Source organism: Lonchura striata, chromosome W (assembly GCF_050655825.1).
Source record: "Lonchura striata isolate lonStrDom1 chromosome W, ASM5065582v1, whole genome shotgun sequence".
In the NCBI taxonomy this organism is placed as follows: Eukaryota; Metazoa; Chordata; class Aves; order Passeriformes; family Estrildidae; genus Lonchura; species Lonchura striata.
In genome coordinates this window covers 34,064,975-34,081,290 of record NC_140743.1, presented here as the reverse complement: position 1 = coordinate 34,081,290, position 16,316 = coordinate 34,064,975, and positions in this window count along the sequence as shown.

Below are 16,316 nucleotides of genomic sequence, written 5' to 3'. Positions count from 1 at the left end.
GATAGACCCAAGGGAGCCCTACAAACTGACATCAGGAACCTGGACTGCTGAGTTTTCTTTCCCAGGGAAAATGGAAAAAGGATGTGCCCAGGGGCCCCTGGCCCTGACTGCAAAAAATCCTTATATCGAAGGATGGACCCCACACCGAAGTTGTCCCCACCTCAAACTTGTGCTGCCCTGATACACCCAAGGGAGCCCTACAAACTGACATCAGGAACCTGGACTGCTGAGTTTTCTTTCCCAGGGAAAATGGCCAAAGGATGTGCCCAGGGGCCCCTGGCCATGGGCTGGGGCCACACTGCAAAAAATCCTTATATCGAAGGATGGACCCCACACCGAAGTTGTCCCCACCTCAAACTTGTGCTGCCCTGATAGACCCAAGGGAGCCCTACAAAGTGACATCAGGAACCTGGACTGCTGAGTTTTCTTTCCCAGGGAAAATGGAAAAAGGATGTGCCCAGGGGCCCCTGGCCCTGACTGCAAAATTTCCTTATATCGAAGGATGGAGCCCACACCGAATTTGTCCCCACCTCAAACTTGTGCTGCCCTGATAGACCCAAGGGAGCCCTACAAACTGACATCAGGAACCTGGACTGCTGAGTTTTCTTTCCCAGGGAAAATGGAAAAAGGATGTGCCCAGGGGCCCCTGGCCCTGACTGCAAAAAATCCTTATATCGAAGGATGGACGCCACACCGAAGTTGTCCCCACCTCAAACTTGTGCTGCCCTGATAGACCCAAGGGAGCCCTACAAACTGACATCAGGAACCTGGACTGCTGAGTTTTCTTTCCCAGGGAAAATGGAAAAAGGATGTGCCCAGGGGCCCCTGGCCCTGACTGCAAAGAATCCTTATATCGAAGGATGGACCCCACACCAAAGTGTTCCCCACCTCAAACTTGTGCTGCCCTGATACACCCAAGGGAACCCTACAAACTGACATCAGGAACCTGGACTGCTGAGTTTTCTTTCCCAGGGAAAATGGAAAAAGGATGTGCCCAGGGGCCCCTGGCCCTGACTGCAAAAAATCCTTATATCGAAGGATGGACCCCACACCAAAGTTGTCCCCACCTCAAACTTGTGCTGCCCTGATAGACCCAAGGGAGCCCTACAAACTGACATCAGGAACCTGGACTGCTGAGTTTTCTTTCCCAGGGAAAATGGAAAAAGGATGTGCCCAGGGGCCCCTGGCCCTGTGCTGGGGCCTCACTACAAAAAATCCTTATATCAAAGGATGGATCCCACACCGAAGTTGTCCCCACCTCAAACCTGTGCTGCCCTGATAGACCCAAGGGAGCCCTACAAACTGACATCAGGAACCTGGACTGCTGAGTTTTCTTTCACAGGGAAAATGGAAAAAGGATGTGCCCAGGGGCCCCTGGCCCTGACTGCAAAAAATCCTTATATCGAAGGATGGACCCCACACCGAAGCTGTCCCCACCTCAAACTTGTGCTGCCCTGATAGACCCAAGGGAGCCCTACAAAGTGACATCAGGAACCTGGACTGCTGAGTTTTCTTTCCCAGGGAAAATGGAAAAAGGATGTGCCCAGGGGCCCCTGGCCCTGACTGTAAAAAATCCTTATATCGAAGGATGGACCCCACACCGAAGTTGTCCCCACCTCAAACTTGTGCTGCCCTGATAGACCCAAGGGAGCCCTACAAACTGACATCAGGAACCTGGACTACTGAGTTTTCTTTCCCAGGGAAAATGGAAAAAGGATGTGCCCAGGGGCCCCTGGCCCTGGGCTGGGGCCGCACTGCAAAAAATCCTTATATCGAAGGATGGACCCCACACCGAAGTTGTCCCCACCTCAAACTTGTGCTGCCCTGATAGACCCAAGGGAGCCCTACAAACTGACATCAGGAACCTGGACTGCTGAGTTTTCTTTCCCAGGGAAAATGGAAAAAGGATGTGCCCAGGGGCCCCTGGCCCTGTGCTGGGGCCTCACTACAAAAAATCCTTATATCGAAGGATGGACCCCACACCAAAGTTGTCCCCACCTAAAACTTGTGCTGCCCTGATAGACCCAAGGGAGCCCTACAAAGTGACATCAGGAACCTGGACTGCTGAGTTTTCTTTCCCAGGGAAAATGGAAAAAGGATGTGCCCAGGGGCCCCTGGCCCTGACTGCAAAAAATCCTTATATCGAAGGATGGAGCCCACACCGAATTTCTCCCCACCTCAAACTTGTGCTGCCCTGATAGACCCAAGTAAGCCCTACAAACTGACATCAGGAACCTGGACTGCTGAGTTTTCTTTCCCAGGGAAAATGGAAAAAGGATGTGCCCAGGGGCCCCTGGCCCTGGGCTGGGGCCGCACTACAAAAAATCCTTATATCGAAGGATGGATCCCACACCGAAGTTGTCCCCACCTCAAACTTGTGCTGCCCTGATAGACCCAAGGGAGCCCTACAAACTGACATCAGGAACCTGGACTGCTGAGTTTTCTTTCCCAGGGAAAATGGAAAAAGGATGTGCCCAGGGGCCCCTGGCCCTGACTGCAAAAAATCCTTATATCGAAGGATGGACCCCACACCGAAGTTGTCCCCACCTCAAACTTGTGCTGCCCTGATACACCCAAGGGAGCCCTACAAACTGACATCAGGAACCTGGACTGCTGAGTTTTCTTTCCCAGGGAAAATGGAAAAAGGATGTGCCCAGGGGCCCCTGGCCCTGACTGCAAAGAATCCTTATATCGAAGGATGGACCCCACACCAAAGTGTTCCCCACCTCAAACTTGTGCTGCCCTGATAGACCCAAGGGAGCCCTACAAACTGACATCAGGAACCTGGACTGCTGAGTTTTCTTTCCCAGGGAAAATGGAAAAAGGATGTGCCCAGGGGCCCCTGGCCCTGGACTGGGGCCTCACTACAAAAAATCCTTATATCGAAGGATGGATCCCACATCAAAGTTGTCCCCACCTCAAACTTGTGCTGCCCTGATAGACCCAAGGGAGCCCTACAAACTGACATCAGGAACCTGGACTGCTGAGTTTTCTTTCCCAGGGAAAATGGAAAAAGGATGTGCCCAGGGGCCCCTGGCCCTGACTGCAAAGAATCCTTATATCGAAGGATGGACCCCACACCAAAGTGTTCCCCACCTCAAACTTGTGCTGCCCTGATAGACCCAAGGGAGCCCTACAAACTGACATCAGGAACCTGGACTGCTGAGTTTTCTTTCCCAGGGAAAATGGAAAAAGGATGTGCCCAGGGGCCCCTGGCCCTGACTGCAAAAAATCCTTATATCGAAGGATGGACCCCACACCGAAGTTGTCCCCACCTAAAACTTGTGCTGCCCTGATAGACCCAAGGGAGCCCTACAAACTGACATCAGGAACCTGGACTGCTGAGTTTTCTTTCCCAGGGAAAATGGCCAAAGGATGTGCCCAGGGGCCCCTGGCCATGGGCTGGGCCACACTGCAAAGAATCCTTATATCGAAGGATGGACCCCACACCGAAGTTGTCCCCACCTCAAACTTGTGCTGCCCTGATAGACCCAAGGGAGCCCTACAAACTGACATCAGGAACCTGGACTGCTGAGTTTTCTTTCCCAGGGAAAATGGAAAAAGGATGTGCCCAGGGGCCCCTGGCCCTGTGCTGGGGCCTCACTACAAAAAATCCTTATATCAAAGGATGGATCCCACACCGAAGTTGTCCCCACCTCAAACCTGTGCTGCCCTGATAGACCCAAGGGAGCCCTACAAACTGACATCAGGAACCTGGACTGCTGAGTTTTCTTTCACAGGGAAAATGGAAAAAGGATGTGCCCAGGGGCCCCTGGCCCTGACTGCAAAAAATCCTTATATCGAAGGATGGACCCCACACCGAAGCTGTCCCCACCTCAAACTTGTGCTGCCCTGATAGACCCAAGGGAGCCCTACAAAGTGACATCAGGAACCTGGACTGCTGAGTTTTCTTTCCCAGGGAAAATGGAAAAAGGATGTGCCCAGGGGCCCCTGGCCCTGACTGTAAAAAATCCTTATATCAAAGGATGGACCCCACACCGAAGTTGTCCCCACCTCAAACTTGTGCTGCCCTGATAGACCCAAGGGAGCCCTACAAACTGACATCAGGAACCTGGACTACTGAGTTTTCTTTCCCAGGGAAAATGGAAAAAGGATGTGCCCAGGGGCCCCTGGCCCTGGGCTGGGGCCGCACTGCAAAAAATCCTTATATCGAAGGATGGACCCCACACCGAAGTTGTCCCCACCTCAAACTTGTGCTGCCCTGATAGACCCAAGGGAGCCCTACAAACTGACATCAGGAACCTGGACTGCTGAGTTTTCTTTCCCAGGGAAAATGGAAAAAGGATGTGCCCAGGGGCCCCTGGCCCTGTGCTGGGGCCTCACTACAAAAAATCCTTATATCGAAGGATGGACCCCACACCAAAGTTGTCCCCACCTAAAACTTGTGCTGCCCTGATAGACCCAAGGGAGCCCTACAAAGTGACATCAGGAACCTGGACTGCTGAGTTTTCTTTCCCAGGGAAAATGGAAAAAGGATGTGCCCAGGGGCCCCTGGCCCTGACTGCAAAAAATCCTTATATCGAAGGATGGAGCCCACACCGAATTTCTCCCCACCTCAAACTTGTGCTGCCCTGATAGACCCAAGTAAGCCCTACAAACTGACATCAGGAACCTGGACTGCTGAGTTTTCTTTCCCAGGGAAAATGGAAAAAGGATGTGCCCAGGGGCCCCTGGCCCTGGGCTGGGGCCGCACTACAAAAAATCCTTATATCGAAGGATGGATCCCACACCGAAGTTGTCCCCACCTCAAACTTGTGCTGCCCTGATAGACCCAAGGGAGCCCTACAAACTGACATCAGGAACCTGGACTGCTGAGTTTTCTTTCCCAGGGAAAATGGAAAAAGGATGTGCCCAGGGGCCCCTGGCCCTGACTGCAAAAAATCCTTATATCGAAGGATGGACCCCACACCGAAGTTGTCCCCACCTCAAACTTGTGCTGCCCTGATACACCCAAGGGAGCCCTACAAACTGACATCAGGAACCTGGACTGCTGAGTTTTCTTTCCCAGGGAAAATGGAAAAAGGATGTGCCCAGGGGCCCCTGGCCCTGACTGCAAAGAATCCTTATATCGAAGGATGGACCCCACACCAAAGTGTTCCCCACCTCAAACTTGTGCTGCCCTGATAGACCCAAGGGAGCCCTACAAACTGACATCAGGAACCTGGACTGCTGAGTTTTCTTTCCCAGGGAAAATGGAAAAAGGATGTGCCCAGGGGCCCCTGGCCCTGGACTGGGGCCTCACTACAAAAAATCCTTATATCGAAGGATGGATCCCACACCGAAGTTGTCCCCACCTCAAACTTGTGCTGCCCTGATAGACCCAAGGGAGCCCTACAAACTGACATCAGGAACCTGGACTGCTGAGTTTTCTTTCCCAGGGAAAATGGAAAAAGGATGTGCCCAGGGGCCCCTGGCCCTGACTGCAAAAAATCCTTATATCGAAGGATGGAGCCCACACCGAATTTGTCCCCACCTCAAACTTGTGCTGCCCTGATAGACCCAAAGGAGCCCTACAAACTGACATCAGGAACCTGGACTGCTGAGTTTTCTTTCCCAGGGAAAATGGAAAAAGGATGTGCCCAGGGGCCCCTGGCCCTGACTGCAAAGAATCCTTATATCGAAGGATGGACCCCACACCAAAGTGTTCCCCACCTCAAACTTGTGCTGCCCTGATAGACCCAAGGGAGCCCTACAAACTGACATCAGGAACCTGGACTGCTGAGTTTTCTTTCCCAGGGAAAATGGAAAAAGGATGTGCCCAGGGGCCCCTGGCCCTGACTGCAAAAAATCCTTATACCGAAGGATGGACCCCACACCGAAGTTGTCCCCACCTAAAACTTGTGCTGCCCTGATAGACCCAAGGGAGCCCTACAAACTGACATCAGGAACCTGGACTGCTGAGTTTTCTTTCCCAGGGAAAATGGCCAAAGGATGTGCCCAGGGGCCCCTGGCCATGGGCTGGGCCACACTGCAAAGAATCCTTATATCGAAGGATGGACCCCACACCGAAGTTGTCCCCACCTCAAACTTGTGCTGCCCTGATAGACCCAAGGGAGCCCTACAAACTGACATCAGGAACCTGGACTGCTGAGTTTTCTTTCCCAGGGAAAATGGAAAAAGGATGTGCCCAGGGGCCCCTGGCCCTGACTGCAAAAAATCCTTATATCGAAGGATGGAGCCCACACCGAATTTGTCCCCACCTCAAACTTGTGCTGCCCTGATAGACCCAAGGGAGCCCTACAAACTGACATCAGGAACCTGGACTGCTGAGTTTTCTTTCCCAGGGAAAATGGAAAAAGGATGTGCCCAGGGGCCCCTGGCCCTGTGCTGGGGCCTCACTACAAAAAATCCTTATATAGAAGGATGGACCCCACTCCGAAGTTGTCCCCACCTCAAACTTGTGCTGCCCTGATAGACCCAAGGGAGCCCTACAAAGTGACATCAGGAACCTGGACTGCTGAGTTTTCTTTCCCAGGGAAAATGGAAAAAGGATGTGCCCAGGGGCCCCTGGCCCTGACTGCAAAGAATCCTTATATCGAAGGATGGACCCCACACCAAAGTGTTCCCCACCTCAAACTTGTGCTGCCCTGATAGACCCAAGGGAGCCCTACAAACTGACATCAGGAACCTGGACTGCTGAGTTTTCTTTCCCAGGGAAAATGGAAAAAGGATGTGCCCAGGGGCCCCTGGCCCTGGACTGGGGCCTCACTACAAAAAATCCTTATACCGAAGGATGGATCCCACACCGAAGTTGTCCCCACCTCAAACTTGTGCTGCCCTGATAGACCCAAGGGAGCCCTACAAACTGACATCAGGAACCTGGACTGCTGAGTTTTCTTTCCCAGGGAAAATGGAAAAAGGATGTGCCCAGGGGCCCCTGGCCCTGACTGCAAAAAATCCTTATATCGAAGGATGGAGCCCACACCGAATTTGTCCCCACCTCAAACTTGTGCTGCCCTGATAGACCCAAAGGAGCCCTACAAACTGACATCAGGAACCTGGACTGCTGAGTTTTCTTTCCCAGGGAAAATGGAAAAAGGATGTGCCCAGGGGCCCCTGGCCCTGACTGCAAAGAATCCTTATATCAAAGGATGGACCCCACACCAAAGTGTTCCCCACCTCAAACTTGTGCTGCCCTGATAGACCCAAGGGAGCCCTACAAACTGACATCAGGAACCTGGACTGCTGAGTTTTCTTTCCCAGGGAAAATGGAAAAAGGTGGTGCCCAGGGGCCCCTGGCCCTGACTGCAAAAAATCCTTATATCGAAGGATGGACCCCACACCGAAGTTGTCCCCACCTAAAACTTGGGCTGCCCTGATAGACCCAAGGACGCCCTACAAACTGACATCAGGAACCTGGACTGCTGAGTTTTCTTTCCCAGGGAAAATGGAAAATGGATGTGCCCAGGGGCCCCTGGCCCTGATTGAAAAAATCCTTATATCGAAGGATGGACCCCACACCGAAGTTGTCCCCATCTCATACTTGTGCTGCCCTGATAGACCCAAGGGAGCCCTACAAACTGACATCAGGAACCTGGACTGCTGAGTTTTCTTTCCCAGGGAAAATGGAAAAATGATATGGCCAGGGGCCCCTGACCCTGACTGCAAAAAATCCTTATACCGAAGGATGGACCCCACACCGAAGTTGTCCCCACCTCAAACTTGTGCTGCCCTGATAGACCCAAGGGAGCCCTACAAACTGACATCAGGAACCTGGACTGCTGAGTTTTCTTTCCCAGGGAAAATGGCCAAAGGATGTGCCCAGGGGCCCCTGGCCATGGGCTGGGGCCACACTGCAAAAAATCCTTATATCGAAGGATGGACCCCACACCGAAGTTGTCCCCACCTCAAACTTGTGCTGCCCTGATAGACCCAAGGGAGCCCTACAAAGTGACATCAGGAACCTGGACTGCTGAGTTTTCTTTCCCAGGGAAAATGGAAAAAGGATGTGCCCAGGGGCCCCTGGCCCTGACTGCAAAAAATCCTTATATCGAAGGATGGAGCCCACACCGAATTTGTCCCCACCTCAAACTTGTGCTGCCCTGATAGACCCAAGGGAGCCCTACAAACTGACATCAGGAACCTGGACTGCTGAGTTTTCTTTCCCAGGGAAAATGGAAAAAGGATGTGCCCAGGGGCCCCTGGCCCTGACTGCAAAAAATCCTTATATCGAAGGATGGAGCCCACACCGAATTTGTCCCCACCTCAAACTTGTGCTGCCCTGATAGACCCAAAGGAGCCCTACAAACTGACATCAGGAACCTGGACTGCTGAGTTTTCTTTCCCAGGGAAAATGGAAAAAGGATGTGCCCAGGGGCCCCTGGCCCTGACTGCAAAGAATCCTTATATCAAAGGATGGACCCCACACCAAAGTATTCCCCACCTCAAACTTGTGCTGCCCTGATAGACCCAAGGGAGCCCTACAAACTGACATCAGGAACCTGGACTGCTGAGTTTTCTTTCCCAGGGAAAATGGAAAAAGGTTGTGCCCAGGGGCCCCTGGCCCTGACTGCAAAAAATCCTTATATCGAAGGATGGACCCCACACCGAAGTTGTCCCCACCTAAAACTTGGGCTGCCCTGATAGACCCAAGGACGCCCTACAAACTGACATCAGGAACCTGGACTGCTGAGTTTTCTTTCCCAGGGAAAATGGAAAATGGATGTGCCCAGGGGCCCCTGGCCCTGATTGAAAAAATCCTTATATCGAAGGATGGACCCCACACCGAAGTTGTCCCCATCTCATACTTGTGCTGCCCTGATAGACCCAAGGGAACCCTACAAACTGACATCAGGAACCTGGACTGCTGAGTTTTCTTTCCCAGGGAAAATGGAAAAATGATATGGCCAGGGGCCCCTGACCCTGACTGCAAAAAATCCTTATACCGAAGGATGGACCCCACACCGAAGTTGTCCCCACCTCAAACTTGTGCTGCCCTGATAGACCCAAGGGAGCCCTACAAACTGACATCAGGAACCTGGACTGCTGAGTTTTCTTTCCCAGGGAAAATGGCCAAAGGATGTGCCCAGGGGCCCCTGGCCATGGGCTGGGGCCACACTGCAAAAAATCCTTATATCGAAGGATGGACCCCACACCGAAGTTGTCCCCACCTCAAACTTGTGCTGCCCTGATAGACCCAAGGGAGCCCTACAAAGTGACATCAGGAACCTGGACTGCTGAGTTTTCTTTCCCAGGGAAAATGGAAAAAGGATGTGCCCAGGGGCCCCTGGCCCTGACTGCAAAAAATCCTTATATCGAAGGATGGAGCCCACACCGAATTTGTCCCCACCTCAAACTTGTGCTGCCCTGATAGACCCAAGGGAGCCCTACAAACTGACATCAGGAACCTGGACTGCTGAGTTTTCTTTCCCAGGGAAAATGGAAAAAGGATGTGCCCAGGGGCCCCTGGCCCTGACTGCAAAAAATCCTTATATCGAAGGATGGACCCCACACCGAAGTTGTCCCCACCTCAAACTTGTGCTGCCCTGATAGACCCAAGGGAGCCCTACAAACTGACATCAGGAACCTGGACTGCTGAGTTTTCTTTCCCAGGGAAAATGGAAAAAGGATGTGCCCAGGGGCCCCTGGCCCTGACTGCAAAGAATCCTTATATCGAAGGATGGACCCCACACCAAAGTGTTCCCCACCTCAAACTTGTGCTGCCCTGATAGACCCAAGGGAGCCCTACAAACTGACATCAGGAACCTGGACTGCTGAGTTTTCTTTCCCAGGGAAAATGGAAAAAGGATGTGCCCAGGGGCCCCTGGCCCTGACTGCAAAAAATCCTTATATCGAAGAATGGACCCCACATCAAAGTTGTCCCCACCTCAAACTTGTGCTGCCCTGATACACCCAAGGGAACCCTACAAACTGACATCAGGAACCTGGACTGCTGAGTTTTCTTTCCCAGGGAAAATGGAAAAAGGATGTGCCCAGGGGCCCCTGGCCATGGGCTGGGCCACACTGCAAAGAATCCTTATATCGAAGGATGGACCCCACACCGAAGTTGTCCCCACCTCAAACTTGTGCTGCCCTGATAGACCCAAGGGAGCCCTACAAACTGACATCAGGAACCTGGACTGCTGAGTTTTCTTTCCCAGGGAAAATGGAAAAAGGATGTGCCCAGGGGCCCCTGGCCCTGACTGCAAAAAATCCTTATATCGAAGGATGGACCCCACACCGAAGTTGTCCCCACCTCAAACTTGTGCTGCCCTGATAGACCCAAGGGAGCCCTACAAACTGACATCAGGAACCTGGACTGCTGAGTTTTCTTTCCCAGGGAAAATGGAAAAAGGATGTGCCCAGGGGCCCCTGGCCCTGACTGCAAAGAATCCTTATATCGAAGGATGGACCCCACACCAAAGTGTTCCCCACCTCAAACTTGTGCTGCCCTGATAGACCCAAGGGAGCCCTACAAACTGACATCAGGAACCTGGACTGCTGAGTTTTCTTTCCCAGGGAAAATGGAAAAAGGATGTGCCCAGGGGCCCCTGGCCCTGACTGCAAAAAATCCTTATATCGAAGAATGGACCCCACATCAAAGTTGTCCCCACCTCAAACTTGTGCTGCCCTGATACACCCAAGGGAACCCTACAAACTGACATCAGGAACCTGGACTGCTGAGTTTTCTTTCCCAGGGAAAATGGAAAAAAGATGTGCCCAGGGGCCCCTGGCCCTGACTGCAAAAAATCCTTATATCGAAGGATGGACCCCACACCGAAGTTGTCCCCACCTCAAACCTGTGCTGCCCTGATAGACCCAAGGGAGCCCTACAAACTGACATCAGGAACCTGGACTGCTGAGTTTTCTTTCCCAGGGAAAATGGAAAAAGGATGTGCCCAGGGGCCCCTGGCCCTGACTGCAAAAAATCCTTATATCGAAGGATGGACCCCACACCGAATTTGTCCCCACCTCAAACTTGTGCTGCCCTGATAGACCCAAGGGAGCCCTACAAACTGACATCAGGAACCTGGACTGCTGAGTTTTCTTTCCCAGGGAAAATGGAAAAAGGATGTGCCCAGGGGCCCCTGGCCCTGACTGTAAAAAATCCTTATATCGAAGGATGGACCCCACACCGAAGTTGTCCCCACCTCAAACTTGTGCTGCCCTGATAGACCCAAGGGAGCCCTACAAACTGACATCAGGAACCTGGACTTCTGAGTTTTCTTTCCCAGGGAAAATGGAAAAAGGATGTGCCCAGGGGCCCCTGGCCCTGGGCTGGGGCCGCACTGCAAAAAATCCTTATATCGAAGGATGGACCCCACACCGAAGTTGTCCCCACCTCAAACTTGTGCTGCCCTGATAGACCCAAGGGAGCCCTACAAACTGACATCAGGAACCTGGACTGCTGAGTTTTCTTTCCCAGGGAAAATGGAAAAAGGATGTGCCCAGGGGCCCCTGGCCCTGTGCTGGGGCCTCACTACAAAAAATCCTTATATCGAAGGATGGACCCCACACCAAAGTTGTCCCCACCTAAAACTTGTGCTGCCCTGATAGACCCAAGGGAGCCCTACAAAGTGACATCAGGAACCTGGACTGCTGAGTTTTCTTTCCCAGGGAAAATGGAAAAAGGATGTGCCCAGGGGCCCCTGGCCCTGACTGCAAAAAATCCTTATATCGAAGGATGGAGCCCACACCGAATTTCTCCCCACCTCAAACTTGTGCTGCCCTGATAGACCCAAGTAAGCCCTACAAACTGACATCAGGAACCTGGACTGCTGAGTTTTCTTTCCCAGGGAAAATGGAAAAAGGATGTGCCCAGGGGCCCCTGGCCCTGGGCTGGGGCCGCACTACAAAAAATCCTTATATCGAAGGATGGATCCCACACCGAAGTTGTCCCCACCTCAAACTTGTGCTGCCCTGATAGACCCAAGGGAGCCCTACAAACTGACATCAGGAACCTGGACTGCTGAGTTTTCTTTCCCAGGGAAAATGGAAAAAGGATGTGCCCAGGGGCCCCTGGCCCTGACTGCAAAAAATCCTTATATCGAAGGATGGACCCCACACCGAAGTTGTCCCCACCTCAAACTTGTGCTGCCCTGATACACCCAAGGGAGCCCTACAAACTGACATCAGGAACCTGGACTGCTGAGTTTTCTTTCCCAGGGAAAATGGAAAAAGGATGTGCCCAGGGGCCCCTGGCCCTGACTGCAAAGAATCCTTATATCGAAGGATGGACCCCACACCAAAGTGTTCCCCACCTCAAACTTGTGCTGCCCTGATAGACCCAAGGGAGCCCTACAAACTGACATCAGGAACCTGGACTGCTGAGTTTTCTTTCCCAGGGAAAATGGAAAAAGGATGTGCCCAGGGGCCCCTGGCCCTGGACTGGGGCCTCACTACAAAAAATCCTTATATCGAAGGATGGATCCCACACCGAAGTTGTCCCCACCTCAAACTTGTGCTGCCCTGATAGACCCAAGGGAGCCCTACAAACTGACATCAGGAACCTGGACTGCTGAGTTTTCTTTCCCAGGGAAAATGGAAAAAGGATGTGCCCAGGGGCCCCTGGCCCTGACTGCAAAAAATCCTTATATCGAAGGATGGAGCCCACACCGAATTTGTCCCCACCTCAAACTTGTGCTGCCCTGATAGACCCAAAGGAGCCCTACAAACTGACATCAGGAACCTGGACTGCTGAGTTTTCTTTCCCAGGGAAAATGGAAAAAGGATGTGCCCAGGGGCCCCTGGCCCTGACTGCAAAGAATCCTTATATCGAAGGATGGACCCCACACCAAAGTGTTCCCCACCTCAAACTTGTGCTGCCCTGATAGACCCAAGGGAGCCCTACAAACTGACATCAGGAACCTGGACTGCTGAGTTTTCTTTCCCAGGGAAAATGGAAAAAGGATGTGCCCAGGGGCCCCTGGCCCTGACTGCAAAAAATCCTTATATCGAAGGATGGACCCCACACCGAAGTTGTCCCCACCTAAAACTTGTGCTGCCCTGATAGACCCAAGGGAGCCCTACAAACTGACATCAGGAACCTGGACTGCTGAGTTTTCTTTCCCAGGGAAAATGGCCAAAGGATGTGCCCAGGGGCCCCTGGCCATGGGCTGGGCCACACTGCAAAGAATCCTTATATCGAAGGATGGACCCCACACCGAAGTTGTCCCCACCTCAAACTTGTGCTGCCCTGATAGACCCAAGGGAGCCCTACAAACTGACATCAGGAACCTGGACTGCTGAGTTTTCTTTCCCAGGGAAAATGGAAAAAGGATGTGCCCAGGGGCCCCTGGCCCTGACTGCAAAAAATCCTTATATCGAAGGATGGAGCCCACACCGAATTTGTCCCCACCTCAAACTTGTGCTGCCCTGATAGACCCAAGGGAGCCCTACAAACTGACATCAGGAACCTGGACTGCTGAGTTTTCTTTCCCAGGGAAAATGGAAAAAGGATGTGCCCAGGGGCCCCTGGCCCTGTGCTGGGGCCTCACTACAAAAAATCCTTATATAGAAGGATGGACCCCACTCCGAAGTTGTCCCCACCTCAAACTTGTGCTGCCCTGATAGACCCAAGGGAGCCCTACAAAGTGACATCAGGAACCTGGACTGCTGAGTTTTCTTTCCCAGGGAAAATGGAAAAAGGATGTGCCCAGGGGCCCCTGGCCCTGACTGCAAAGAATCCTTATATCGAAGGATGGACCCCACACCAAAGTGTTCCCCACCTCAAACTTGTGCTGCCCTGATAGACCCAAGGGAGCCCTACAAACTGACATCAGGAACCTGGACTGCTGAGTTTTCTTTCCCAGGGAAAATGGAAAAAGGATGTGCCCAGGGGCCCCTGGCCCTGGACTGGGGCCTCACTACAAAAAATCCTTATACCGAAGGATGGATCCCACACCGAAGTTGTCCCCACCTCAAACTTGTGCTGCCCTGATAGACCCAAGGGAGCCCTACAAACTGACATCAGGAACCTGGACTGCTGAGTTTTCTTTCCCAGGGAAAATGGAAAAAGGATGTGCCCAGGGGCCCCTGGCCCTGACTGCAAAAAATCCTTATATCGAAGGATGGAGCCCACACCGAATTTGTCCCCACCTCAAACTTGTGCTGCCCTGATAGACCCAAAGGAGCCCTACAAACTGACATCAGGAACCTGGACTGCTGAGTTTTCTTTCCCAGGGAAAATGGAAAAAGGATGTGCCCAGGGGCCCCTGGCCCTGACTGCAAAGAATCCTTATATCAAAGGATGGACCCCACACCAAAGTGTTCCCCACCTCAAACTTGTGCTGCCCTGATAGACCCAAGGGAGCCCTACAAACTGACATCAGGAACCTGGACTGCTGAGTTTTCTTTCCCAGGGAAAATGGAAAAAGGTGGTGCCCAGGGGCCCCTGGCCCTGACTGCAAAAAATCCTTATATCGAAGGATGGACCCCACACCGAAGTTGTCCCCACCTAAAACTTGGGCTGCCCTGATAGACCCAAGGACGCCCTACAAACTGACATCAGGAACCTGGACTGCTGAGTTTTCTTTCCCAGGGAAAATGGAAAATGGATGTGCCCAGGGGCCCCTGGCCCTGATTGAAAAAATCCTTATATCGAAGGATGGACCCCACACCGAAGTTGTCCCCATCTCATACTTGTGCTGCCCTGATAGACCCAAGGGAGCCCTACAAACTGTCATCAGGAACCTGGACTGCTGAGTTTTCTTTCCCAGGGAAAATGGAAAAATGATATGGCCAGGGGCCCCTGACCCTGACTGCAAAAAATCCTTATACCGAAGGATGGACCCCACACCGAAGTTGTCCCCACCTCAAACTTGTGCTGCCCTGATAGACCCAAGGGAGCCCTACAAACTGACATCAGGAACCTGGACTGCTGAGTTTTCTTTCCCAGGGAAAATGGCCAAAGGATGTGCCCAGGGGCCCCTGGCCATGGGCTGGGGCCACACTGCAAAAAATCCTTATATCGAAGGATGGACCCCACACCGAAGTTGTCCCCACCTCAAACTTGTGCTGCCCTGATAGACCCAAGGGAGCCCTACAAAGTGACATCAGGAACCTGGACTGCTGAGTTTTCTTTCCCAGGGAAAATGGAAAAAGGATGTGCCCAGGGGCCCCTGGCCCTGACTGCAAAAAATCCTTATATCGAAGGATGGAGCCCACACCGAATTTGTCCCCACCTCAAACTTGTGCTGCCCTGATAGACCCAAGGGAGCCCTACAAACTGACATCAGGAACCTGGACTGCTGAGTTTTCTTTCCCAGGGAAAATGGAAAAAGGATGTGCCCAGGGGCCCCTGGCCCTGACTGCAAAAAATCCTTATATCGAAGGATGGAGCCCACACCGAATTTGTCCCCACCTCAAACTTGTGCTGCCCTGATAGACCCAAAGGAGCCCTACAAACTGACATCAGGAACCTGGACTGCTGAGTTTTCTTTCCCAGGGAAAATGGAAAAAGGATGTGCCCAGGGGCCCCTGGCCCTGACTGCAAAGAATCCTTATATCAAAGGATGGACCCCACACCAAAGTATTCCCCACCTCAAACTTGTGCTGCCCTGATAGACCCAAGGGAGCCCTACAAACTGACATCAGGAACCTGGACTGCTGAGTTTTCTTTCCCAGGGAAAATGGAAAAAGGTTGTGCCCAGGGGCCCCTGGCCCTGACTGCAAAAAATCCTTATATCGAAGGATGGACCCCACACCGAAGTTGTCCCCACCTAAAACTTGGGCTGCCCTGATAGACCCAAGGACGCCCTACAAACTGACATCAGGAACCTGGGCTGCTGAGTTTTCTTTCCCAGGGAAAATGGAAAATGGATGTGCCCAGGGGCCCCTGGCCCTGATTGAAAAAATCCTTATATCGAAGGATGGACCCCACACCGAAGTTGTCCCCATCTCATACTTGTGCTGCCCTGATAGACCCAAGGGAGCCCTACAAACTGACATCAGGAACCTGGACTGCTGAGTTTTCTTTCCCAGGGAAAATGGAAAAATGATATGGCCAGGGGCCCCTGACCCTGACTGCAAAAAATCCTTATACCGAAGGATGGACCCCACACCGAAGTTGTCCCCACCTCAAACTTGTGCTGCCCTGATAGACCCAAGGGAGCCCTACAAACTGACATCAGGAACCTGGACTGCTGAGTTTTCTTTCCCAGGGAAAATGGCCAAAGGATGTGCCCAGGGGCCCCTGGCCATGGGCTGGGGCCACACTGCAAAAAATCCTTATATCGAAGGATGGACCCCACACCGAAGTTGTCCCCACCTCAAACTTGTGCTGCCCTGATAGACCCAAGGGAGCCCTACAAAGTGACATCAGGAACCTGGACTGCTGAGTTTTCTTTCCCAGGGAA